Here is a 27,423-nt window from a genome sequence, read left to right as displayed (position 1 = left end):
TGTATACCATGCATAAGAAACCAGTTTCAACCAAAGAATTGTCTTTGGTGGCAATGAATCACATCACAGCATAAAAACATTTGGCATTATATATTAGGACATTTACCTTGGCATAGACTAGGCATTCTCAAAAGGGACTAAGCTTTCATAGACTGCACTGTAAATAAAATTCCTTGTGATTCTAATCACTTGGCAAAGCAAAAGAAATTGTCTTTCAATTACAGCTCTTTAGAAATAAAAGAATGTTTTTATTTGATTCAGATGGATATTTGGGGTCCAATTTCCATACCATCTACTGAAGGACACAAATGTTTTTTAATAGTGGTAGATGGAAAAAGTAGATACACTTGGATTTTCTTCATGAAAGGTAAATCAGAAGTGTCTCACTTAATTCCAAACTTTGTCAATTTTGCTAAAGTTCAATTTAACAAACAAGTGAAGTGCATAAGGATTGACAATGGATCAGAATTTCTTCTTAAATGCTATTTTGCTTCAAGTGGAATCATATGCTAAACATCATGTGTTGAAACAACTGAGCAAACACTACAAGAAATGCCCTAACTATCGTCGAAATTACCGGCGTATTTATCAAATAAATCTGCCGTTAATTAGTTTACCATTGGATGTATCGTCAGATTGAATTTGACAGTATAAACAGTGCTAAAAATTTTTTACCGGAGGATTATTTCCTCCAACGCTAATTACCGGCAGATTTTGTGTCAGTTTTTTCAATTAATACGACGAAACTAAGTGGTTGATTACTGTTGGATTTTTTCAACGGTAACTTTGGCGCCTTATTGTGTTTTGTGGTGCTCAATTACCATCAGATTTTTCTGCCAATAAATCCCACAGTAGTTGCTTTTTTTTCTTTTTTTGTGCACAATTAGCCCACAATTAGTAGTCAAATTAAAATTTTTGTTTACAAAATTACCAAAAACCAACTAATAATTTTATTAAATATTAATAGTATGAATATAATAAAAAGTCAAAGAAGTAGAATACAATGAAGTAGGCATAAAATAAATTAAATTCCTAAACCCTACGGATCCCAGTTATCATCGTGGTTGTCGTCGTCTTCTCCTTGCTGAAGCGGCAGAGTAGGTGCTGATATTGGTGCCCCACCAGCAGTATTGCTGTTGGTACCAGCAGCGCTACTACCTCCAGCATGCATCTACTCATTGTATACCTCCATCTCCTCTCGAAAATGCTCTAGCCGCTCTATCTTCTTCGTCAGCTTCGAGCTATAGGCAACAATATCTCCCACGCATGCAAGAAGCTCATTGTACCTCAACTCAGACTGATGAGCTTGTTGGTGAAGCTCCTGTGTGAGCTTTTGCACCTTTTCCCTCAAGTCGACAACTTCCTTGGGATCGGCAAGGCTGGTGGCAGAGGTAGAGGCAGATGAAGTTGCCAATGTGGAGGTGCAGAGGCCACTGGTGAAGAACTACCCCAACCCGAATATGCGATTCTTGTAGGGCTCAAAGGCGGTCTCGTGCCAAACCCTATCAGGATCTACCACTGAGGTATCGGAGCCTGGATCGTCCCCACTAGGCGGCTGAGATTACTGGATTACAGCCTCCAATCTCTGCATATAGTCCTCATGTATAACACACATTGTGATTAGGATAACAGTTAATTGACTTAAACCGAATAAATTTCAAAGTTAGAATTAATTGAAACTCACATAATGAGCCGCAGATCGCTCATCAGCAAATGTCTCCTTGTTGGCCTTTAATGTATGGATATACTTTAAGGTCTCTGCTAGTATCGCCTCACAATCTAATGACTTATACTACAAGTGTTGAAACTAACTAAGAAAATAAATCAAGTAACAATGAATTCAAGTAATAATGAACAAATATTAGAAAATAAACTACATACCAGCTTGCTTTTCATCTTCATGAAAGTCGCCAACCCACCGGTATACTTCGATGACCTCGGCAAAGCCCTGTTAGTTCTATTCATTTGACGAAAATGCTTAAACCACTCATCAGTACTAAAATGGACGTCCAGTTCCTTCTTAATATTTGGACAGAACCAAATCGTGAGGTAGTCATGCCCCTGATGAATGTCTTGCATCATCTGCTGAAGTCACCTAGCTATCCGGTAGTCGTAGATTTTTCTGATCAAGATATCATGTTCCTGATTTCTCTTGCACAAAGTAATTCAACAACATTAGTTAGTCAAAATAAAATACAATTAAAATATAGTTAATACAATAACATTGGGTTCTTACCGCCCACTTCTAAAACCATTGCTCTTTGGTCTCAACAGGAATCTTCGTGTAGCTCGGCCATGGGTGATCATACATAGGCTTTATCAAATTGAAGATCTCATGTGTACAAGCATTGTTGTTTGGTGCAAATCTATCAATGAAAAGCTTAAGATTAGCAAACACATAAAACTTAACAAATTCAAAATAGATAATGGATAAAAGACATTAAAATAGTATGTACTCAGGCCTGCATTCCATCAGGCCAAATCCTCATCCATATGATGGGTGGTGGTAGAGGGGCATCTGGCTGGGACGCATTAGAGGAATCACCCACCGTGGGCTCTGTCGCTGGAGCTGTAGGAGGGAGAAGGGGCATAGCAGAAGGAGCTACATAGTTCGGGTTCGGGATCATGATGAACTGCTGGTCTGCTAGACCCGCCTGTGACGTCACAAGGGTCGATGGGGGTAGTCGAGGTAGAGGGTGATGACTGAGCAGTCCCTGGAGATCGGGTGGAAACCCTCCTCTACCATGACCACGAGACCCAGTCGTTCTACCTCTGCTACCTGTCGTCATGTCTGCAAAGAGAATATATTATTAACACTAATCAATATATATACAACACAAATCCTTCAACATTTATATTATTTCAAAAAAAAAAATTGACATATCCTTCCTTAAACTTAGACATATATCCACCTTTACAGTTCCCACAATTCTAACTAACCTCAATCCACAGCATCAATCAAAACTCAATTAAATTCACAACATTTCTAGTAAAATATATTAACTTGTTTATACATTTAAAAGGCAACATTTTTGTTTGAGTTATGCTCAGAAATTTTAGCAAATAATGACTTCGTAATATATTACTTCATATTTATTTATAACAGTTTCATAATTCCTATGCATTCATATAAATTAACATACTGAATACTCAATTAGAACTAATCTTTTACGTTCTCATTAATTCATAAAAATTATTACATTGCATAAATTGCAGGACACAAGCACAGATAATATATGATGATTTAGGTACAATGTATAATTGATACAATTTATATAATATTAATTTTATATCTTCAAATATCATAAGCAAATAAATTAAACTTAATGGCTGAAATAATATTTGATAACACAGAAAAGGCTAATTATTAATTATTTAGGCTTTAACAAGGAGATTTATCTCCAATGGCCTAAACCCACCCAACATTAAACATGAAATCTCCACCCTAATTAATATTCCATTCTTCTAAGGCATGCAATTAGCATATGGTAACCAAATCCTAAATCTTAAATTAACATATAACTAAATTCTAAATTAAATTAAACAAATAAAAAGAGTGACCATGAAACCTGAGCTTCGAACAAAGGAAGAAGAACACAGGGAAGGAAGATGCAATGGCAGCGACAGCCATTACTGGTGGAGCGCCACGACAGTGCTGGACGGTAATGGTGAGACACAAACAGAGAGAGAGAGAGAGAGAGAGAGAGAGAGAGAGAGGAAGTTGCGGATGACGATGGGGAGAGGAAGAACAGGCTGGTTTCGGTTAGGGGGGGGAGAGGAGGTGGCCATAGAGGGAGCCAGCGGCAGCAGGGCTGACGAAGTAGTGGGGAGATGAGAGGGTTAGAGGGGAGAAGAGAAGCTAGAGAGAGAGAGAGAGAGAGAGAGAGAGAGAGAGAGAGAGGAGATTCCAAAATGAAGGGGGATAGGGTTCATGCTTTGAATTTTAGGGCTCGTTACCGGATTTACCGGCGGATAAATCTAATGGTAATGCATTGCGGGTCGCCAAAATGCAGCGTTCCATTAATTGGATTTATCAACAGAAAAAATTTTTCGGTAAATCTCACGTTACATTTCGCGCCTATTTTCTTCATTTTCCCGCCAGTTATTACTGGAGAATTTACCGTCGAAAATGGAAATCCGTCGGTAATTATTTGACCTAACGAATTACATACCAAAACCATCAATAAATTTGTCGGTAAAGCCAAAACTAATGTGTGATGCTAAATCCGACGGTATTCAGCATATTTCTTTTAGTGAAAATGGCATCGTAGAAAGAAAACACCAACATATATTGGGAGTAACTGGAGCACTACTATGTGAATCAAATAGTCCTCATTATTTTTGGAAATTTACAGTTGCTCATATTGTACACCTAATAAATAGACTTCTCAACACCATTTTAAAAGATATTAGCCCTTGTAAACTCTTTCATAACAAACTACCAGATCTTTCAAGTCTAAAAGTGTTTGGATGATTAGCCTTTGTTTCCACCCAATCACATTCCATATCCAAATTGGACCTCCAAGCTAAAAAGTAAGCCTTTTTGGGTTTTAAAAATGGCACCAAAGGCTTTAGATTGATTGACCTTCACACAAAACAAATTTTTGTATCAAGACATGTGTTTTATGAAGAAGAGTTTCCATTTTCAAATTATGCACAATACAGTAAAGCTCTATTGCACTCAAACATTTATTCATTTAAATTCTATGACACTTTCAATTATGGCTCACAAGCCTACAGTCACCATTACACAACAACAAATACGAAAACACCTTCAATTTCAATTTCAGAAAACAATCTCAACATGTCACTAAATTCAAGTCTAAATTTAGAAAATGTCGCTAATTCCTCCCAGGGTATAAAATTAGACAGCCCTCAATTTAATCCAATTATTGAGGATTGTGTCACTGAACTCAACCAACAACATTCATCACTCACACCACAAGCACACACAACACCACATCAACTGCAATCAAATTTTCAACATGATTAGGTTATTAGAAAGTCATCAAGAACAAAAAGATTCCACCTATTTACAAGATTATCATTGCATGACTGCAAGGATATCCCACACTAGTGATTCCACCATTAAGTATCCTTTCTCACAACAATTATCATATTTGAACTACAAATCCCTACTCCTAGCCATTTTACAAAAATTAGAACCTAGTACTTATGAGGAGGCTATTCAAGTGAAATTGCAAGCTCTTAATCAAAATCAGACTTGGTGTTTAACTGAACTCTTAATTGGTAAGAAGGTTGTAGGTTGCAAGTAGGTCTTTTGAGTGAAATTCAATCCTGATGGTTTAATCAAGAGGCACAAGGCACGTTTAGTTGTAAAAGGATTCACAGAAGTGCAAGGTTAGACTATGGTGACACATTCAGTCCATTGTAAAAATCACCATACTGAGATTGATATTGGCAATGGCAGCAGCAAGAAATTGGCATTTAAAATAGTTGGATGTAAATACATCTTTTCTCCACGAGAATCTCTTGATAAAGAGGTCTATAGCCACCAGGCTTGGAAGTGGCAAGGCCCACTACTACATTTTAGACATTTAGTAATATTTATCCGTTAACATTTTTAAAATGTTAGTAATTATCATAAAATTAAATTTTAGGCAACATTTATACTCAAATGTTAGCAAAAACCATTAAATTTTTAAAAAACCTACAAAAACCGTTACCTATTATCAGATAGCTCTCAAAATTGAAACCCTTATGTGGTGAAACTGCCTTGCAAAAACTGCTCACAATCGTTCTCACTCTCACTCTCACTCTCATGCTATGAAACCACCTCTCGCTCTTCCTCAATCATCTCTTGTTTCACCTCTCTGATCTCTTGCTTTGCCTCATCGATCTCACAGTTCATAAATCGAAACCACAATTGCGTGTTTTCACTGTTACTCTAGCTCACGTTGTCTCGCCTTTGGTTCATCATCTCGTCACCTGCGTTGTTGCTTGCGCCATCGTCTTCTCGATACACCGTCGTCTTCTCGCCGGTTCCATCCTTTGCTCGTCCCACGGTCTGGTGAGTTCTAGTTTTCTTGTTCAGTTAGCTTCTTACACCTTTAATGCTCTTTAATCTTTACATAATAATTAATTTGATTTATAATTATTAGTTGATTTAGGGTTTTTATCAGCTATATTGTTGTAGAAATTAATAAGAAGTTCTGGATCCCCTGTTGGAACTACTAATACTATTGATTTAATATAGCACAAAACTTATTTTCTCTGTTTGGTTAAAATACATTTGGGTTGGATAAAATTGACCAAAACAATGAGGGTATATTGAAGTGAAAATCATTTTCTTGGATGATGCCAGTAAGTGTCTGAGTGAGGTCTAATTTAGAGTAGTAAAAATGGCGGACAAGAAAGATAAATCAACAAAAAGTTTAAGCAAAAAGAAAAAAAGAAAGCCGTGAATTTAGGACTAAATCAACAGGAAGTTTAAGCCAAACGGTGTGGTAGAAGATGCTCATGAAGTGTTTGATATAATACCTCAATGATTTTCAAACTTATACACATATATTGTTTTTGTAAAAATGTTGCTTCTGTTATGTTGTGATTTATGAGGCTGTGATAATCTGACCTAATAGCAGGCTTTCTAAGTAAAGTTATTTGTAAGAGAGAAATTTTATGTGAAAGCAAGCACACATGTATTTATACTTATGCACTATTTTTTCACCTCAGCTCATATTATGCATCTAAATAATATAAGGAAAACACTCCTCTAGTTTATAATATAAAGAATTGTCCTCGTACTGTTCCACTTGAACATTGGAAGATTCTTGTTTAATTTTGGAGCCTTGATATGATTAAGATATACTAATTCTTAGCATGTAATTTTCATACAATAATTTGTGGGATTTAAAATGTTCATCTGAGCAGATATGGGGTTTAACTAGTGAAAGGCTAAAGCTCACACTGACTGGCGACATTGATAAACCCCCTTTGTAGGGTTTATCTTGTGTTGAATTTAGAGCATTTTGATAACCTTTCCTCACATTTATTCAATGAATTAGCATAGTTTTGTGATTGTCTCCGTATTTGTGCTCAAATGTGAAAATATGCTTTTAGACCTTTAATTTGATAATTTTGATTCACCTTTGATTTTCACTAGATGTCTTGATGTGTTTGCTAGTGATTTCAGGTTAAAAAGGGCTAGGAAGGGATCAAAGGAGTGAAAGGAAAGCATACAAAGTGGAGAAATCATGAAAAGACAAAAATTTGGAAAAAGCTCAGGGACGCGCGCGCGCACTATGCGCCTACGCGCAGATCACGAAATTCTCCAGGGACGCGCACGCGCACTGTGCGCGTACGCGCCGAAGGCCGCACGTGATTTTTAAAGAGGAACTCGTGCCTGGCGATTTTGGAGGGTTTTTGGCCCCATTTGGAGCTGAGTTTTGGCGGGAAAAGGCTAAATAGACTAAGGAATGAAGGGGAAGGGGGGAGAGACATTCATACACACACATTAGGCTAGTTTAGTTTAGTTTTAAAGAGAGAAGTTCTCACTTCTCTCTAGGATTAGGATTAGGATTATGTTTAGTTCTTAGATCTAGGTTTTAATTCATGCTTTCATCTACTTCTACTCTTAATTCTTTGTTGTCACATTCATCATTCTTCTATTGTTTGTTATAATTTCTTCTACTTTGTTTGTAGATCTACTTTTGTTCATTCTATTTTCTTTCAATTCAACTTGAGGTAATTCATGTAGATCTTGTTTCTTTTGATTGTTGTTATTAATTCCTTGCAATAATTGTTGTTAGATTCTATTTTTGTTGTCAATTTTCCATGCTTTTCTTTTGTGCCTTCCAAGTGTTTGATGAAATGCTTGGTCAGATTTTAGTGTAGATTTTGTTCCTCTTGGCCTAGGTAGAGTAATTAGTGACGCTTGAGTTATCTAATTCCTTTGTTGATTGATAATTAGAAGTTGCTAATTGATTTAGATACCACTAACGCTAGTCTTTCCTTTGGGAGTTGGCTAGGACTTGTGGAATCACGTCGATTCATCCACTTGACTTTCCTCCATGGTTAGAGGTTAACTAAGTGGTAGCAATGGACAATTGTGGTCACAATTGAGGAGGATAACTAGGATAGGACTTCTAATTCTCATAACCTTGCCAAGAGCTTTCATAGTTGTTAGTTTATTTTCATTGCCATTTACATTTCATGTCTCTTATCCCAAAAACCCCAAAACATACCTCATAACCAATAACAAGACGCTTTATTGCAATTCCTAGGGAGAACGACCCGAGGTTCCAATACTTCGGTTTATAAATTTAGGGGTTTCTTTTAGTGACAAACAATCTTTTGTATGAAAGGATTAGTGATTGGTTTAGAAACTATACTTTACAACGAGACTTCATTTGTGAATTCTAAATCGTCAAAGATTCGTTCATCACACATCGAGCAAATAAGAGGTAAAATACTATAACATTATTAGGGGTGTCTAATTGTGAATCAGGTAAATTATAATGGTATGATTTTTTACAAGTCTTGCTGTCAACAGTAAACATACTTACATGTTCTCTATTGGTGATGATAAAAAAGTTAAATGTTGGGATCTTTAATAGAATAAGGTGCTGGTCGCAAGAGGCATGGAGGTTCATTTGGACAAGGCTTAGCTACTGTTGATGTTGTTGGTTATATGGTGCGGGAAATCGTGATTCACATTTTTCATAACTCTGCACAACTAAACAGCAAGTGCACTGGGTCGTCCAAGTAATAAACCTTACGTGAGTAAGGGTCGATCCCACGTAGATTGTTGGCTTGAAGCAAGCTATGGTCATCTTGTAAATCTTAGTCAGGCGGATTCAAATGGTTATGGGGTTTTGATAATTAATAGATAAATAAAACAGAAAATAAGATAAAGATACTTATGTAATTCATTGGTGGGAATTTCAGATAAGCGTTTGGAAATACTTTGTTGCTTCTGAACCTCTGCTTTCCTATTGTCTTCTTCCAACCATGCGTGCTCCCTTCCATGGCAAGCTGTAGGATCCTCTCAGTGAAAATGGTCCTCTACGGTTTCAGCACGGCTAATCAACTGTCGGATTTCTCATCTCGGATGAAAAATACCAGGCACAGCTACCGCATGGCTAATCATCTGTCGGTTCCTGCTAGCATCGAAATAGAATCCATTGATCCTTTTGCACACTGTCACTGCGCCCAACATTCGTAGGTTTGAAGTTCGTCACAGTCATCCCTTCCCAAATCTTACTCGGAATACCACAGACAAGGTTTAGACTTTCTGAATCCCAGGAATGCTACCAATTGGTTCTAGCCTATACCACGAAGATACTAATCTCACGGACTCGGTCCGTGTATTAGATACCCAAGAGATACGCACTCAAGCTGTCGCCCAATGACTACGTTGAGCTCAGATAGAACGGAAGTGGTTGTCAGGCACGCGTTCATAGAATTGAGAATAATGATGAGTGTCACAGATTATATCATTCTCCAGATTGAAGTACGAGTGAGTATCTTAGAATAGATTCAAGTGTGATTGAATAGAAAACAGTAGTAATTGTATTAATTCATGAAGAACAGCAGAGCTCCCCACCTTAATCTATGGAGTGTAGAAACTCCACCGTTGAAAATACATAAGTAAAAAAAGGTCTAGGCATGGCCGAATGGCCAGTCCCCAAAACGTGAACAATGGTCTCAGCTCCAAAGTATGAGAACTGGATGTGAATACAATAGTAAAAAGTGCTATTTATACTAAACTAGTAACTTAGGTTTACAGAAAATGAGTAACTAAGTGCAGATAGTGCAGAAATCTACTTCCGAGGCCCACTTGGTGTGTGCTTGGGCTGAGCATTGAAGCTTTTTCATGCATAGGCTATTCTTGGAGTTAAATGCTAGCTTGGGTGCCAGTTTGGACGTTTAACTCCAATTCTGGTGCCAGTTTGGACGTTTTACGCTAGAAAGTTTTTGGCTGGCTTTGGACGCCAGTTTGGGCTATATTTTAGCTTGGCTGTTCTTTTTCCTTTTCAGAAAATATTTTTCATTTAAGAAAGGTGAAGGATTCATGGAATCATTCATAGCTTTAAGACATAGACACTAGACACTAATGATCATGTAATAAAGACACAAACATAGACAAAACATAAAGCATAAAAACAAAAAACAGAAAAATAAGGACAAGGAAATTAAAGAACGGGTCCACCTTAGTGATGGTGGCTTCTCCTTCCTCTTGAAGAACCAATGGAGTTCTTGAGCTCCTCTATGTCTCTTCCTTGCCTTTGTTGCTCCTCTCTCATGGCCTTTTGGTCCTCTCTGATTTCATGGAGGATAATGGAGTGCTCTTGTTGAGGTCCATGAGTGGGCTCTCTTGTTTGCTCCATCCTCTTTCTAGTGATGGGCTTTTGAGATGAATCTCTCCATCTTCCATGACTCGGAGTTGGAAGCAACTACCTTCCCTTTCCTCTTCCTAGAGGTTTCTCCAGCCTTAGGTGCCATTAATGGTTATGGAAAAATAAAAAGCTGAGCTTTTCCATACCAAACTTAAAAGCTTTGCTCGTCCTCGAGCAAATAAGATAGAAGGGAGTAGAAGAAGAATGATGCAATTAATTTTGAAAACTTATTACTGTATATAAGAAAATTAAAAAGAGTTGAAAAGAATTTTGAAAAGATATGTAAGTTTTGAAAATGTTTTGGAAGGAATTGAAAAGAATTGAAAAAAGAATTAAAAAGAATTAGAAAGTTTATTAATATTTGAGAATAGAAATTGAAAGATGAACATTTAAAATATGCTTGATGCAAAAAATTATGAATTAAAACATGAAAAATTGAAAAAAATCAAATTGGAAACAAAATTACCTCCCTTGTGTCATCCTGGCGTTAAACGCCCACTTGACTACCATTTTGGGTGTTTAACGCCCAACCAGATACCCTGGCTGGCGTTAAATGCCAGGAATCCTTCTTTACTGGGCATTTTGCTGAACGCCCAGAATACTGCCCATTCTAGCGTTTAACGCCTAGAATGCTGCCATTTCTGGTGTAAAACGCCCATAATGCTATCCTTACTGGCGTTTGAACGCCAGTAAGCCTGTCTTCCAGGGTGTGCTGTTTTTGATGCTGTTTTTTATTTTGCTTTATTTCTGCAACTGTTTTTATGACTTCACATGATCATCAACCTAAAGAAAACATAAAATAACAATGAAAAACAAATGTCTAAAATAAATATAATTAAATAACATTGGATTGCCTCCCAATAAGTGCTTCTTTAATGTTAATAGCTTGACAGTGAGCTCTTAGAGGGCTTCACAGAGACTCAGAGCTTAATGGTGGCCTCTCAAAACCAAACTTAGAAGTTGAGTGTGGGGTCTTTGTTTGACTCTATATTGAGAGAAGCTTTTCATGCTTCCTCTTCATGGTTACAGAAGAAGATCCTTGAGCCTTAAACCCAAGGTAGTCCTCATTCAATTGAAGGACTAACTCTCCTCTGTCCACATCAATCACAGCCCTTGCTGTGGCCAGGAAGGGTCTTCCAAGAATGATGGATTCATCCTCATCCTTTCCAGTGTCTAGGATTATGAAATCATCAGGGATGTACAGGCCTTCAAACTTCACTAAGACATCCTCTACAAGTCCATAAGTCTGTTTTATTGATTTATCTGCCATCTCTAGTGAGATTCTTAAAGCTTGTACCTCAAAGATCTCTAGTTTCTCCACTACAGAGAGTGACATGAGATTTATTCCTGACCCCAGGTCACACAGAGCCTTCTCAAAGGTCATGGTGCCTATGGTACAGGGTATTAAAAACTTTCCGGGATCTGGTTTCTTCTGAGGTAATTTCAGTTGAACCAAAGCATTCAGTTCATTGATGAGCAATGGAGGTTCATCCTCCCAAGTCTCATTACCAAATAACTTGGCATTCAGCTTCATGATAGCTCCTAGATACTGAGCAACTTGCTCTTCAACAATATCTTCATCTTCTTCAGAGGAAGAATACTCATCAGAGCTCTTGAATGGCAACAGTAAGTTCAGTGGAATCTCTATGGTCTCTGTATGAGCCTCAGATTCCTTTGGTTCCTTAGGAGGGAACTCCTTAGTGGTCAGTGGACGTCTATTGAGGTCTTCCTCACTGGAATTCACTGTCTTTCCTCCCTCTGTGCATTCAGCCACTTTGGGTATATTGATGGCCTTGCACTCGCTCTTTGGATTCTCTTCTGTATTGCTTGGGAGAGTACTAGGAGGGATTTCAGTAACTCTTTTACTCAGCTGACCCACTTGTACCTCCAAATTTCTAATGAAGGACCTTGTTTCAATCATAAAACTGAGAGTGGTCTTAGATAGATCAGAAACTATGGTTGCTAAATCAGAGAGGCTCTGCTTAGAATTCTCTGTTTGTTGCTCAGAAGATGATGGAAAAGGCTTGCTATTGCCAAACCTATTTCTCCCACCATTATTATTATTGAAGGCTTGATGAGGCTTCTGCTGATCCTTGATAAACCACTATTTTATGGTTTATCTTGTGCTCAATCAAGTGGTTTTTATCAACTCTTTACCCACTTATTCATACTATTTGCATGGTTTTACATTTGCCTTCCTAATTATGTGCTTTGATTGAAAACATGCTTCTTTGGCCTTAAGTTCCCTATGTTTAAATCCTCTCTTATTACCATTAGATGCCTTGATATGTGTGTTAAGTGATTTCAGAGATTACAGGGCAGGAATGGCTCAGAGGATGGAAAGGAAGCATGCAAAAGTGGAAGGAATACAAGAAGTTGGAGAAATTGCTAAGCTGTCCAACCTGACCTCTTCGCACTCAAACAGCTATAACTTTAGCTACAGAGGTCCAAATGATGCGGTTCCAATTGTGTTAGAAAGCTAACATCCAGGGCTTCGATTTGGTATACAATATGTCATAGTTGCCCTGAAGCTAGGAGACGCGAATGCGTGCTCTACGCGAACACGTCGCAGTAGCAAAAATCAGCATGGCAGATTTCTTCTCCAGCGATTTCTGGGCTGTTTTCGACCCATTTTTCGGCCCAGAAAACACAGATTAGAGGCTATAAAGTGGGGGAATGCATCCATTCATAATAACGAGCTCACAATTCATAATTTTTAGTTTTGGATGTAGTTTTTAGAGAGAGAAGTTTTCTCCTCTCTCTTAGGATTTAGGATTAGGATTCCTTTTAAAGGATTTAGGATTTCAACTTCTTCTCAGGTTCAATGTTCCTTTTATTTATTTTATCAATTTAATTTATGAACTCTTTATGTTTAGATTGATTTTCTTTACTTAATTCAATTTGAGGTATTTCAGATTTAAGATTGTTTTGCTTTAGTTATATTGATGCTTTTAATTTAACTTAGATATTTTCTTCCTTTTGGCTTTGGTTAAGTAATTGGTAACACTTGAGCTGTCAAATAAAGCAGTGGTTGAAATTGGGAGTTGCTCCAATAACTCTAGTCTTTCCATAGGAATTGACTAGGACCTGAGGATTAAGCTAATTAATCCACTTGATTTACCTTCATTGTTAGAGGTTAACAAAGTGGGATTAAAATCCAATTCTCATCACAATTGATAAGGATAGGACTTCCAATTCTAATACCTTGCCAAGAGTTTATTTTATTATTTCTATTTTATTTTTCTTATCATTTAACATACTGGTTTCTTACTTTCATAACCCCCAATTTACAAGACTCATAACGAATAATAAGAACATACTTCCCTGCAATTCCTTGAGAAGACGATCTGAGGTTTAAATACTCGGTTATTAATTTTAAAGGGGTTTGTTACTTGTGACAACCAAAACGTTTGTAAGAAAGGTTGATTGCTTGGTTTAGTAACTATACTTGCAACGAGAGTTTACTATAACTTCTAAACCATCAACCTCCCCACACTTAAACATTAGCATGTCCTCATGCTTAGTTGGAGGAGATAAAATAAATGAGTAGGAACATGTAAAACTCATGCAATGCAATGCAACCTATATATGTGAATGCAACTATATGATTCTTGTCCACTTGATCAAAAGTAAATAAGCTCTTCAAAAAAATTACAAATCAAATTCCACTAATTCAATTCTTATACAGTAAGAACAGATAAAAGTGCAAGAAGATAGCTCATGAAAGCAGGAAACACAGAATTTCAAGCATTAAACCCTCACTGATGATGTATGTACACTCTAGTCTCTCTAGTGTATAGGGTAATCACTCTATCCTTCTCTAATCATGCTCTCTAATTTTTTTGTTCTTCTCCTAACCACTCAACAACATTTAATATACCAATGCAAACATCATGAGGTCTTTTCAAGGTTGTAATGGGGACAAGGTAAGGGTAAGGATACATATATGGCTAAGTAAGCTTATGAATTGAATCTTTAGTTAACCCAAGCTTTAACCTATCCTATATATATTCTATATAACTTTAGAAATCATACCTAGCTACCCATAAATTTCTCTTTCACCTTCCATACTCATGTATCAACTTTTTATTTTAATTTTATCATATATGCATTGATTCTTGAATTTAATTTTAGCATTGGGGTAATTTTGTCCCCTTATTTATTTATTGAATATTTTTGGAAATTTTTTTTAACATAAACATAAAAATAAACACAGCTTATCAATGCACATAGATTTTTAATTCTTATAGTTTCACATGAGTAGGTATCCAAATTTCCATTGTATTATCATGACACATTCCCTTATTATCTTTTGTTCCCACAATTTCCCATACTTAATTTAGCACACACAATTCTATCTTAAGCTAACCAAAGATTCAATTTGGGATATATAATTGTTTTTCCGCTTAAGGCTAGTAATGTGGTAAAATATAGAATAAATGAGATTTAAAGGCTCAAAGTGGTTAACAAAGGTAATTAAAAGGGTAGGCTTAATTTGGATAAGTGAGTTTAAACAAATAATGGCCTCAATCATATACAAGCATATAAATATAATAAACATTGGACATATAGGATGAAACAAAATATAGATTACAATCATAGAGAAGTAAACACACAAGAATAAAATAATTATGGTTAAATAATGTAACCATGCATAAAGGCTCAAATCTCACAGATTATGTGTTCTTTAGCTCAAAAATCATGTTCCAAATATAACTTCAAGCAAATTTAACATAAAAATTTTAATTGAAATTAGTGAAATTTTGTTCCAAAGATAGGGTCTTAGAAGAAACTTATTGTCTTTTCAATCAAGTAGAACATGCATGCAACTAATCTGTTACTGTGCAATTTATCCTATTCTACAAAAGAAAAACTAACTAAATATCCTAATTTATTGGTGTTAGGGAAGAGAAATTACCTCCGGAAGTTAGGTACTGGCCGACCTCCCCACACTTAAGGCTTTGCACCGTCCTTGGTGCCGTTTGTCAGGAACAGGGGTGGGCTGGTAGCAGTATCTCCGCAGTTGGGGCCATCATGGCTCCCTGTGCTGGTAAAGGAAGTGGAGTCCGGGGTGTCTGAGTCTCTGTAGTTTCCCTTTAGTAGCTCCTTGAGGTGTTTGAATCGGCGCTTGTTACGGCACTCTCTTAGCTTTGCTTTGTGTTCCTGCCGATTCAACCTTTCAAGTATTTGATGGAGCAGTTGATTGGTTGTAGGTGCTTGTGCTACTGATGGAAGGATGTCCTCAGCCGGTTCAGTAGGCTAGCTAGTAGTGGCTGCTGTGAGTCTAATATATTTCCCGTTAGGGACGTATTGATCATCCCGTAGAAGCATGGCTTTGGTGTCCCCAGCTCTGTAGGGGACTCCGGCTGTTGAGACGAGATCTGAGATCAAGGCGGGGAAAGGTAAGTTGCCCGCAATCTGTACGTGTCCCATAGCATTCCGGATGTGTCTTGGTAGGTTCAGAGGCTGGTCTGTAAAGATGCACCATAGTAGAACGGCCATGTCTGCAGTGAAGGAGGATTCGTGAGTGCTCGGAAAGACGTAATGGGACATGATTTGTGCCCATACGTGAGCCTCCAAGGTAAGTGCTGAAGCCGATATTCCCTTAGGACGGGAACAGTGGTATCCGTAGATCCATCTGCTGTCAGGTAGTGCGATAACTCTGAGAACGGCGTCCCAATCAAATTGGTACATTTGGCGCTTGAGTGCGGCTTCTTGAAAGGCGTCCAATCCTTCTGGAGCAGGGGGAAGATCTAGAGCTTGTTGAATGGCCTCTTCTGTAATGGGGACTTGCTTCTGACGTACATAGACAGACTGCAGGGTTGGCAGGTGGAAATTAGAGTAGAACTCAACTACCCAAGAAAGATTAGCCTGCCTTGGCTGTCTCTGGAGGAAACCCCATTGTCTTCGTTCAATTTGCGGCTCAACAAAGGTAGCAATATTGGGCGGGAGGATAAGAAGGTATTCGTTGTTGTAGCTCTGTTCTGCTAGGATAGGGAACATCTGCTCACAGTAGCTATTGGGAAATCGCGCAGTGTCCTTTGTTGGGAAGGCTTTCTCTTTTTCATCAACATTTATAATCCTCTTAATTCTTTTTGTTGAGGGCTTGACTGCAGTTGAAGAAGGCTCTGCCACTAATGCTGTTTTTGTTCCTCTTCTTGCTGGTGGTTTGGGAGTGGCTTTCTCTTTTCCTTTCTTGGTGGCCATCCTGAAAAGGGGAAGAGAAAGTAACTTAAATTCAGAGAGATAGAGCAAGGAAGGGGATGGTATAAGTGATAAACAATGCACGGTAAAGAAGATGTCGTTAATACATTGTCATGACTACATGTGAAAAGTTCACCAATGGAAATATGGCAAGTGCATTTGAGGACAATTAAATGCAAGGTGTTTATTGGCATGCAGGCAAAGGCATGAGTAGCATAGATCAAGCATTTAATTAATCGAATGTGTTATCACTCGTAACAAACTAGCCATCACGTTTGTATTGACAATTAAATTCAATTAATACAATAGTAAAGGGAATTTGTGAAAAGCAAGCAGTGGATAGTAGAATAGAATAACGTAAAAAGATGCATAATGCCATATGGGCGTTGTCACAAACACATAGCATGCATGGTAAATAAGCTATTGAAAATAATAATTTGAACATGCAAGCAACCCCTTAAAAAAAATAATATATAATTGCCAAACAATTTTGCAACAATCCACAAGCATATAATGAGAAATAATGACTCAAATAAATTCTAACACCAATTAAAAGAAAGAAAGAAAAAATGGATAATGAAAGTAAAAAGAAAATAAGGAAACATAAAAATAAAAAAAAAGAATCATAGAAAAGTAAGGAAGGAAGAAGAAAAGAAAAACCTTGTTAATGGTGGTGAGAAAGTAGAAAGTGAGAAAGAAGGTAGAGGGAAGAAGGAAGAAATAAGGAAGGAGAAGAGAAAATAGGATTTGGGGGAAAAGAAAGATAAGATATTTGGCAAATTAGGGTAAGCTGTGCAGCGCAAGCGACGCGGACGCGTGGGTGACGCGTTCGCGTGACTTGCGCTTTAAATTAATTGACGCGGTTGTGTCGGTTACGCAGACGCGTGACTCGTTTTATGCTACTGGCGCGAGGGCAGCCTCGCGCTCGCACAACTCTCTGTTCAAAATCTTATTTTGCCAAATTTTGGGTGACGCGATCGCGTGAGTGGCCAATATGGGGATATGACGCGGACGCGTGAGCCATGCGTCCGCGTGGTAAAGCTGTGCGTTCAGCACCAGTTCAGCACCACTCCAGCATAACTTTCGACTATGCACCCTTTTGACGTCGATTGTCATGTCACGCGGCCGCGTGGGTGACGCGGTCACGTAGGAGGCCAAAGTTCCCACATGACGCGGACGCATCGGTGACGCGGTCGCGTGGGGTGATTTGTGCCAAAGGCACGCCTCCAGCCACGCTCCTGCGTGACTTTCTGTTCGCTTTCTTATTCTTTCTGAGCCAACTGCGACGCAGACGCGTCATTGATGCGGTCGCGTCGCGTGAATTTTTTTTTATAGAAATATGCAAATGCAGATGCAAGCTAAATGTGCGAATAAGGAGAAGAGTTATTGAAAAAGAAAACTAAGAATAAAGAAAAGCGAACCAACCAGAAATTGATGTGGCGTAAATTGGCAAGTTAAGAAATTTATATAAGAGATACGTTTCAAGTACAGTTCTTAACCAACCAGAAATCCGCTTATCAATTTAGAAGGTTGTCAGAAAATTTAAATTAAAATACCGGGAGTATAAATCCCAGGTCGTCTCCCAACGAGTTGCAGAAAGGTGTGCTATTTTATTAATCAGATGTTTTTAAAAATGGTTTGAGTTGAATAACAGGAAATTAAATTAGAGAATTTATATACTTTTAAATGAAAGCTTTGGCTGGGAGTAGATTAGTTGGAAGCCCTATTCTTGTTGGAGTACTCTCAAGATTAATTGATAATCGAGGGTTATTCTGTTTAGTTATCCCTTACTAGGTAAGGGAAAGTCAAACAAGTTGGAAAGCTATTTCTACTCACAAGTCCCAATCCGCTTACTTAGAAGGATTGGTGTCAGTGACTAGAGAGCAATCCAACAATAAACCCAATTACAATTTTTCTTTTAAGCATTCCAACTCAAGGTCTTCCTTTCAATCAACTCCCATCCAAGTTATGGAACTACTCGCTCATTGTGAATGTAGAACTCATAACATAGGAAAGGAAATTAAAGAAAGACATGATAAATAATAATCAAAGAAATCAATTAAAAATAAAAGTAATTCTTGTATTAATAAATTCTAAAATAATCCAATAATAAAATTGAGTAAATTAAGGACATGGAAGAGTAAGAGACAAGTAAAGAGAACGAACTAGAATGACGAAGTCTTGCTGAGGCAATAACTCTTCTCAATATCCCAATGCAAAAACAATAATAATTGAAATCCTAAGAACTATGAATGTGTAGAGAGAAAAACCTAGAGAAGGAGTAAAACTAGATCTAAAAACTAAAACTATGTAGAATGAATGGTTGTCTTTCGTTTCTGCATGTTCCCCCACCGAATTCTGCAGATTATGCAGATCGCGCATGTCACGCGATCGCGTCATTTATGCAGACGCGTCATTCAGCGTTTGCTTTGCCACGCGTGCACGTCGTCCACGCCTTCGCATCACTGATGCAGTTTCCAATCCACGCGGTCGCGTGAGCCATGCGTCCGTGTCACTTCTCGCTGGTCATCTCCTCAATTTCTTGTGTTCCTTCCATTTTTGCAAGCTTCCTTTCCAATCTCCAACTCATTCATGCCCTATAAAGCCTGAAACACTTAACACACAGATCACGGCATCGAATGGAATAAAGGATAATTGAAATACATAATTAAAAGTCTCTAGGAAGCAAGTTTTCAACCATAAAGCATTTTTAGGAAGGAATTATAAATGCATGCTTATTTAATGAATAAGTGGGTAAAAAATTGATAAAACCACACAATTAAACACAATATAAACCATAAATTAATGGTTTATCAATCCTTCCATGAAAAATTAGGATGATTCCTCCATGAAGGATTATAGGTGTTTCCATAGGATTCTCCCATGTAATTCACCTCTTCCATTGCAGGATTCTCAGGGTCATAAGCTTCTTCTTCAGAGGAAGCTTCTTTAGTACTGCCGGATGCAGCTTGCATTCCAATCAGATTCTAAGAAATCATATTGATTTGCTGAGTCAATATTTTATTCTGAGCCAATATTGCATTTAGAGTATCAATCTCAAGAACTCCTTTCTTCTGAGTCATCCCATTATTCACAGGATTTCTTTCAGAAGTATACATGAACTGGTTATTTGCAACCATTTCAATGAGTTCCTGGGCTTCTGCAGGTGTCTTCTTCAGATGAAGAGATCCACCAGCATAGTGGTCCAATGACATCTTGGACAGTTCAGACAGACCATCATAGAATATACATAAGATGCTCCATTCTGAAAGCATGTCAGAAGGACACCTTCTGATCAATTGCTTGTATCTTTCCCAAGCTTCATAGAGGGATTCACCTTCCTTCTGTCTAAAGGTTTGGACTTCCACTCTAAGCTTGCTTAACTTTTGAGGTGGAAAGAATTTGGCCAAGAAAGCATTGACCAACTTTTCCCAAGAGTTCAGGCTTTCTTTAGGTTGTGAGTCCAATCATATCCTAGCTCTGTCTCTTACAGCAAAGGGGAAAAGCATAAGTCTGTAGACCTCAGGATTAACCCCATTGGTCTTAACAGTGTCACAGATTTGCAAGAATTCAGCTAAGAACTGATGAAGATCTTCCAATGGAAGTCCATGAAACTTGCAATTCTGCTGCATTAGAGAAACTAATTGAGGCTTAAGCTCAAAGTTGTTTGCTCCAATTGCAGGAATTGAGATGCTTCTTCCATAGAAGTCAGAAGTGGGCGCAGTAAAGTCACCAAGCATCTTCCTTGCATCTCCATCATTATTGTTATTTTCGGCTGCCATGTCTTCTTCTTTTTCAAAAATTTCTGTTAGGTCCTCTCCAGAGTTTTGTGCTTTAGCTTCTCTTAGTTTCCTTTTCAAAGACCTTTCAGGTTCAGGATCAGCTTCAACAAGAATGTTCTTATCCTTGTTCCTGCTCATATGAAAAAGAAGATAACAGAAAAGAAGAGAAATCCTCTATGTCACTGTATAGAGATTCCTTTATTTGAGTAGAAGAATAGAAGAATAGAATGAAGAAGGGAGAAGAAGAAGAATTCGAACACAGAGAGAGGGAAAGGGTTTGAATTATAAGAAGAAGAGAAGTGTTAGTAAATAAATAAAATAATTAAAAAGAGATGAGAGAGAGAAGAAATTTGAAAATTAATTAAAAGAAAAGAAAAATATTTTTGTTTTTATTTTAATTATTAGTTAGAATTCGAAATTTAAGAAAAGAAATAAAAGCAAATTAAAAACTAAATAAATTAATTAATTAAAAAGATTTTTGAAAAAGTGGTTAGTGGTTTTCAAAAATTAGAGAGAGAAAAGTAGTTAGGTGGTTTTGAAAAAGATAAGAAATAGTAAAACAAACAAAAAGTCAAGTAGTTAATTGAAAAAGATTTGAAAATCAGTTTTGAAAAGATAAGAAGTTAGAAAAAGATTTGAAATTAAGTTTTGAAAAAGATATGATTGAAATCTATTTTGAAAAAGAATTGAAAAGGAAATTAAAAAGATTTGATTTTTGAAATTAAAGTTGATTACTTGACTAACAAGAAACTAAAAGATATGATTCTAGAATTTAAAGATTGATCCTTTCTTAATAGGCAAGTAACAACTTAAAATTTTTTTAATCAAAACATTAAATGTTAGTAATGATTTCGAAAATATGGAATAAAATTAAGAAAAAAATTTTGAAAATTAAGTTTGGTATTTTCGAAAACATGAAATAAAAATGAAAAAGATTTGATTTTTGAAAAGGATTTGAAAAGATAGAATTTTTTTAAATTGAAATTTGACTTGACTAACAAGAAACAACTAAATTTTTAAAAATTTTTTACCAAGTCAACCCAAAATTTCGAAATTTATGAGTAAAATAAGGGAAAGATATTATTTTTTATTTTTTTTGAATTAATGTAGAGAGAGAAAAACAAAACAATGACACAAAACATAAGAAATTAAGATCAAAATAAATAATACATGCAAGAACACTTTGAATGTCAAGATGAACACCAAGAATACTTTGAAGATCATGATGAACATCAAGAACATATTTTTGAAAATTTTTAAGAAAAGAAAGATATGCAAGACATCAAACTTAAAAACTTTTAAACTTTAGACACTAATAATTCGAAAATACATGTGAAAAACAAGAAAAGACACAAAACAAGAAAATTAAAGATCAAACAAAGAAAATCATTAAGAACAACTTGAAGATCAAGAAAGAACACATGCATGAATTTTCAAAAATTTTAAGAAAAGTTAAAACATGCAATTGACACCAAACTTAAAATTTGACACAAGACTCAAACAAGAAACATAAAATTTTTGGTTTTTATGATTTATTAATTTTTTTTGTATTTTTCAAAAATATTTTGGAAAAAGAAAATAAAGAAATTCAAATTTTTTTAATAGAAATTCCAGGAATCATGCAATGTTAGTCTAAAGTTTCGGTCCAAAAGAATTAGACATGGCCAAATGGCCAGCCAAACTTTAACAGGACATTACATACAACAGCCAAATTGATGGGAATCAAAAGGCTCTTGCAAAGATAAGTGGAAACCTCGGTCCAAAAGATTTAGACATGGCTTAACAGCCAGCCAGGCTTTAACATATCTTATGAAACTCTAGAATTCATTTTTAAAAATTCAGAAGAACATAATTAAATTTTTTTTGTATTTTTTCGAAATTAAAATTAGAAAAGCTTAAACATAAAATAAAATTACCCAATCTAAGCAACAAGATGAACCGTCAGTTGTCCAAACTCGAATAATCCCCGGCAACAGCGCTAAAAACTTGGTGTGGGAAATCGTGATTCACACTTTTCACAACTCCGCACAACTAACCAGCAAGTGCACTAGGTCGTCCAAGTAATAAACCTTACGTGAGTAAGGGTCGATCCCACGGAGATTGTCGGCTTGAAGCAAGCTATGGTCATCTTGTAAATCTCAGTTAGGCGGATTCAAATGGTTATGGGATTTTGATAATTAATAGATAAATAAAATAGAAAATAAGATAAAGATACTTATGTAATTCATTGGTGGGAATTTCAGATAAGCGTTTGGAGATGCTTTGCTGCTTCTGAACCTCTGCTTTCCTATTGTCTTCTTCCAACCATGTGTGCTCCCTTCCATGGCAAGCTATAGGATCCTCTCAGTGAAAATGGTCCTCTACGGTTTCAGCATGGCTAATCAACTGTCGGATTTCTCGTCTCGGATGAAAAATACCAGGCACAGCTACCGCATGGCTAATCATCTGTCAGTTCCTGCTAGTATCGGAATAGAATCCATTGATCCTTTTGCACACTGTCACTGCGCCCAACATTCGCAGGTTTGAAGCTCGTCATAGTCATCCCTTCCCAAATCCTACTCGGAATACCACAGACAAGGTTTAGACTTTTCGGATACCAGGAATGCTGCCAATTGGTTCTAGCCTATACCACAAAGATACTAATCTCATGGACTCGGTCCGTGTATTAGATACTCAAGAGATACGCACTCAAGCTGTCGCCCAATGACTACGTTGAGCTCAGATAGAATGGAAGTGGTTGTCAGGCACGCGTTCATAGAATTGAGAATAATGATGAGTGTCACGGATCATATCATTCTCCAGATTGAAGTACGAGTGAGTATCTTAGAATAAAATCAAGCGTGATTGAATAGAAAATAGTAGTAATTGCCTTAATTCATGAAGAACAGCAGAGCTCCCCACCTTAATCTATGGGGTGTAGAAACTCCACCATTGAAACTACATAAGTGAAAAAAGGTCTAGGCATGGCCAAATGACCAGCCCCCAAAACGTGAACAATGGTCTCAGCTCCAAAGTATGCGAACTGGATGCGAATACAATAGTAAAAAGTGCTATTTATACTAAACTAGTAACTTAGGTTTACAGAAAATGAGTAACTAAGTGCAGATAGTGCAGAAATCCACTTCCGAGGCCCACTTGGTGTATGCTTGGGCTGAGCATTGAAGCCTTTTCGTGCATAGGCTGTTCTTGGAGTTAAATGCTAGCTTGGGTGCCAGTTTGGGCGTTTAACTCCAATTCTGGTGCCAGTTTGGGCATTTTACGCTAGAAAGTTTTTGGCTGGCTTTGGACGCTATTTTGGGCTATCAAATCTCGGGAAAATTATGAACTATTATATATTTGTGGAAAGCCCAAGATGTCTACTTTCCAACGCAATTGAGAGAACGCCAATTGGGCTTCTGTAACTCCAGAAAATCCACTTCGAGTGCAGGAGGGTCAGAATCTAATAGCATCTGCAGTCCTTTTTCAGCCTCTGAATCAGATTTTTGTTCAGGTCCCTCAATTTCAGCCAGAAAATACCTGAAATTACAGAAAAATACACAAACTCATAGTAAAGTCCAGAAATGTAATTTTTGCATAAAATCTAATAAAAATATAATAAAAAGTAACTAAAATCAAGGTTCAGAAAATCGGACCGGTCATCAAACCGCTCTAGTCACTGGTTCACTGGTTCACTGGTCTAACCGGTCCAACCGATGGTTCAACCGAAAAAACCGTTTTAAAATAGAATAATAAATAAATTATAAATAAACATCCTAAAATATAATTATAATCTAATATAAAACTTAAAATATCTTCCAAATTTAAAATACTACATGAGATATTATCAACCAAATCCATATGATCTTATCAAACTACAAATTCAAAAGTTAAATAGTAAAAAGAAATATTTAAATATTAAATGCCAACATGAAAAACTTGTTTTAGTGTGTTAAACTATTTTGTAGAAGATTTTAAGTGACAATAAGCTAATAAAATGGCACTTTAACTAAAATGTTACTAATAAGACAACCACTCAGGAACTAAGTAAAATATCCCAGCAGTGTAATATACTCGTACTCATAAAAGTGGCTGTCATTTTGTCTATTATCAACATACAATATTTTCAAACACTAGCAACTAATTGAGATAATTCATAATTTCTAACCTATAAAAGAATGATGACAGGAACAGGGAACCACAATACTAGGTGGAATAATAAACACAACCCATTTTTTGCTTGAAATGTAAAGCTTGGAAAATGGATTAGATTTCTTCACTGTGAATTTAAAAACAGAAAGTAGGACTACGAAACTGGAAGTACATAAAATATATATGACTTTAGTGAGGCCTTAGAGGGAATATATCATCATTTGTATCTTGCTGATCCTGTTCACTACGGGTAGAAAAGGAGATGGATCTTACAATAACAAAATTTCTCCCAGGTACAGAAAGGGACTTTGAAAACTTGGAACGACCAACATCTTTCTGCACAAAAGTTAACAACAGCCATTTGAAAATATAAAACAGCATTTGATTTGATTTCCATTTTTAGCATTCAGCAACAAACATTACAAAACAGTAACAAGTAATCCCTAATTACACTAAACTTGAAATTTCATCAGCAGCAAGTAATCCCTAATCACACTAAACCTAAAATTTCAACAAATATTACAAAATCGCAACAAGTAATCCCTAATCCCTAAACAAAAATCGCAACATCCCTAATGATTTGATTTCCATTTTTAGCAGCAGCAAAAAAATTTCAACAAAAATTTTCGGAATTAAAAAAAGAGCAACATCACAAAATCAGCAAAAATTAGCAATTTAACAATTTGACATTAAAAATAAGCAAACAGAGCATAAAAGGAAGAGAAGAACGAAAGAAGTGAAAGCAATGCCACTAACCTTCGACAGAGACACGGACGGCGACCGGGGAGACGACGACGAGTGGCAACACGGCGGCGAGCTACTCCAAGCCTCGAACAGAGAAGCCACGGAGGACGGGAACAGGGGGGAAGGAAGTCACCGAGCTACAAGAGAGGGCCTGGGCTCAGCACAGCTGGAAGGAGGAAGCCACGGAGGCGCCGACAGCACGGACGGCGGCGGCACTGTGGCAGATCCGTTGCAGAGGGAACCTAGGGTTTGGGTTTACTTCAGAGTTCAGAGGGTCATAGTGATTCACGAAAAGGGGGGGGTTGTATTGGGGGAAGGGGTGAGACGGTTAGTGAGTGAGGCTGAACCATGGGGTGTCTTTTTAAAAAAAAAAAAAGAAAACGGCACCGTTTAACAAGAACCGGCCGGTTACCGGTTCGGTTCAACCGGCCGGTTTTCAACCGATTCAGCGGTTTTATAGCGGTTTACAAATGAGCGGTTATTAGCATCAGACCGAACCGTATACATCGCCGGTTCCCAGTTGGACCGGTTCGACCGGCCGGTTCGGTCCGGTTTTTAGAACCTTGACTAAAACATACTAAAAATTATGTAAAAACAATGCCAAAAAGGGTATAAATTGTTCGCTCATCACTATACAAATGCTATAAGTGGTCTGATTTTATTTGTTTTTGCTATTTGTTACATTTAGAAGTTAGAACCAATACTAAATGCCTTTATTACATACTTGTCAAGGGAAATCTATACTAGTTAGTGAGCTATCGAACAATTATCTCTACATTGTTTGTCGGTAAATATAGTAACCCTTTCCTTATCCTCATGCAAATATAGTATAATGATTCTAAATTCTAATGCAATTTTATGGAAAAATATCTATTCTTTTCTGCCATATTTATATCAGCATTCGATCAGCTTCTCTAGTGTGAAAGGATACTGCTTGTATGCTTGCATTACTCTTATTTTTTATATGCTCCCAGTACACACCCTGATTATCAATTTTGGTGCTTTGATTTTATTGAATTCATGACAGATCCTCAAAGTGCTATGATTTGATTTGTGTTAATTTTCCTATGATATGGATAATAGCTAGTTAGTTGTAGGACTTTTGTTCCTAAACACAAGACTTTGATTGCTTAATATATATGTAGCGTAAGTAAATTCTTATATGCTAGGAGAGCAAGAAAAAGTTTATATTTTGTGTGTTGTCAGGAATAATATTTTAGGCTATGTTGTGATAATTAACTGTTGCTAGAAATCACATTTTTGTGCAGATTATTGAGCTATTCCAGAAGTGTCATGTGGAACACCCTGTTGGCTTTAAGTTATCTGATTTTATGTAACTTGATTTTGACTTTGAAATATAAATTCAATTATTTTTTATGAATTTCTGTAATTTTATATAAAGAGTTCACTTTCTTCAACTTTATAATTTACTGTTATAGAATCTCAAGTATTTCTAGGTGAAGTCTCTTTTAACTACATTGATTAAAAGTGTTTTGAGTATAGGGCTTATCAAGATGAATTCTTTTGTGGATTAATGACATTAGTGCATCTTAGTCATGATTTCTGAGCTTTAAATTTGTGGATTAGAACCATAATTAATTTAACAACTCTTTTTTTTTATCTTGTGTGAATTACCACGCTCGAAATCCTTGAAAGGTACTAAAAATGCAGCTATGGTGCAGTGGAAGTCAACAAACCTGCCAAAAAACTTGAGGTAACCACTTCATGCCACTTGATTATTTATTATATTATTATTATTATTATTTATTATTATAGCATCTTAAAGAATTCTGCTAGGGAACCAAGAAGGGTATAGCCAACAACAAGCCAACAAGTATATTTAAACTACATTCTATACTAATTAATTGTAATTAATTATTAATTATTTAAATTTATTTTTTAAAATACAAAATTAATGATTATTAATTACCTCTTTTTACTCTAATTTATCTTTTACCATTTATTGTGCAAACCCTAATTTCTCTTTAAAAAAAACATCGGAACTAAAAAAACACCAAAACATAATATAAAGAATCATCCAAATCTTAAGAAAAAAACATAAAAAACATAGGAAAAAGAATTATCAAAATCCTAAGAAAAAACATACAAAACATAGGAAAAAGAATCATCCAAAACTAATAAAAAGGATCATCCAAAATTTAGGAAAAAGAAACATAACAAACTAGTTAAAAGAATCATTCAAAACT

General features: G+C 36.5%; 1 long non-coding RNA gene and 1 other non-coding gene across 2 annotated transcripts; one reads left to right on the top strand and one right to left on the bottom strand.

The window, feature by feature from the left end:
* The first annotated feature begins 19,831 nt into the window (after positions 1-19,831).
* Positions 19,832-19,939, top strand: LOC148562492 (small nucleolar RNA R71). Its single transcript, XR_015887471.1, has one exon. It is a non-coding gene; the product is annotated as a small nucleolar RNA R71 (small nucleolar RNA).
* A 4,421-nt stretch (positions 19,940-24,360) lies between these two features.
* LOC110263449 (uncharacterized) lies at positions 24,361-25,546 on the bottom strand. The gene is made up of 2 exons (XR_002349119.2): positions 25,229-25,546; positions 24,361-24,808 (listed from the first exon to the last, which is right to left on the bottom strand). It is a non-coding gene; the product is annotated as an uncharacterized LOC110263449 (long non-coding RNA).
* Positions 25,547-27,423: the final 1,877 nt, after the last annotated feature.

Source organism: Arachis ipaensis, chromosome B6 (genome assembly GCF_059453495.1).
Source record: "Arachis ipaensis isolate K30076 ecotype BB chromosome B6, ASM5945349v1, whole genome shotgun sequence".
NCBI classification, from domain to species: Eukaryota; Viridiplantae; Streptophyta; class Magnoliopsida; order Fabales; family Fabaceae; genus Arachis; species Arachis ipaensis.
The sequence above is the reverse complement of the archived record's forward strand: the minus strand, read 5'-3'. Positions and strand labels throughout refer to the sequence as shown.